This window comes from Arachis ipaensis, chromosome B03 (assembly GCF_000816755.2).
Source record: "Arachis ipaensis cultivar K30076 chromosome B03, Araip1.1, whole genome shotgun sequence".
NCBI classification, from domain to species: domain Eukaryota; kingdom Viridiplantae; phylum Streptophyta; class Magnoliopsida; order Fabales; family Fabaceae; genus Arachis; species Arachis ipaensis.
The window spans coordinates 10,866,698-10,867,600 of NC_029787.2; positions in this window are offsets into that span (position 1 = coordinate 10,866,698).

Genomic DNA, 903 nt, shown 5'->3' on the forward strand with positions numbered 1-903 from the left:
GTCTTTTTTTTTCTTCTCTCTTTATTATTGTTGTCATCTTTTTTTTTTTTTATACATTTAAAAAATTAGAGCACATAAATTTTAATTTACATCACAAAAATTTTAACTTATAATACAAAAATTATTAAATAATCACATATTCAGAATATTGATATTCAACTAACAAAATATATATAGTAACAAAATTTTGATACACAACACAAATTTTTTTGAAAAGCTACATATTCAAAATATTGATACCTGACTAATAATATACATACAATATAAAAATTTTAGTGTATATCATAAAATTTTTTTAAGTATAACATATAAAATTTTGATACACAACAAACAAAATTAGAAGTCAGAATATTGGCTTATTCAACTAACAAATTATATTCACGCCATTTAACACACACATGACATGGTTGAAAATTGTATATACGGTATAAAATTTTTCAGCCCAATACTCAATAAACTCACACCTTACACCTGGCAATTTTTTTAAAAAGAAACTTCAGGGTTTTCTTCACCCCCTTTAAGATAACAGCTAAGTCTTTAACGAACTCGCGAATTGTATTGTTCACCAACTAATTTTGAACACACTAAAAAATGAGGATAAAAAATGGCACCTGTTTTTCTCTATTATGTATAAAGAATATACTTTCAACATTATTGATCTTGACAAAAAATATATCGTATAATTAACAAGCAAAAAGTAAAACACATTGGGCTGGAAGGTAGGTGTATCTCAAACGGTCAAACCCTTTTTATTATTTCTTTTGGGTTGAATCTAAAAGTGAATAATGCATTGGGTTTTTCTTTTTTTAAGTTATACCAGTTGTGGTTGGAGGGAATTGCGTCGACCAACTTTGGTAGGAAATGGGCCCAAAGGCCCACTAATAATCATTCACTATTTCACTC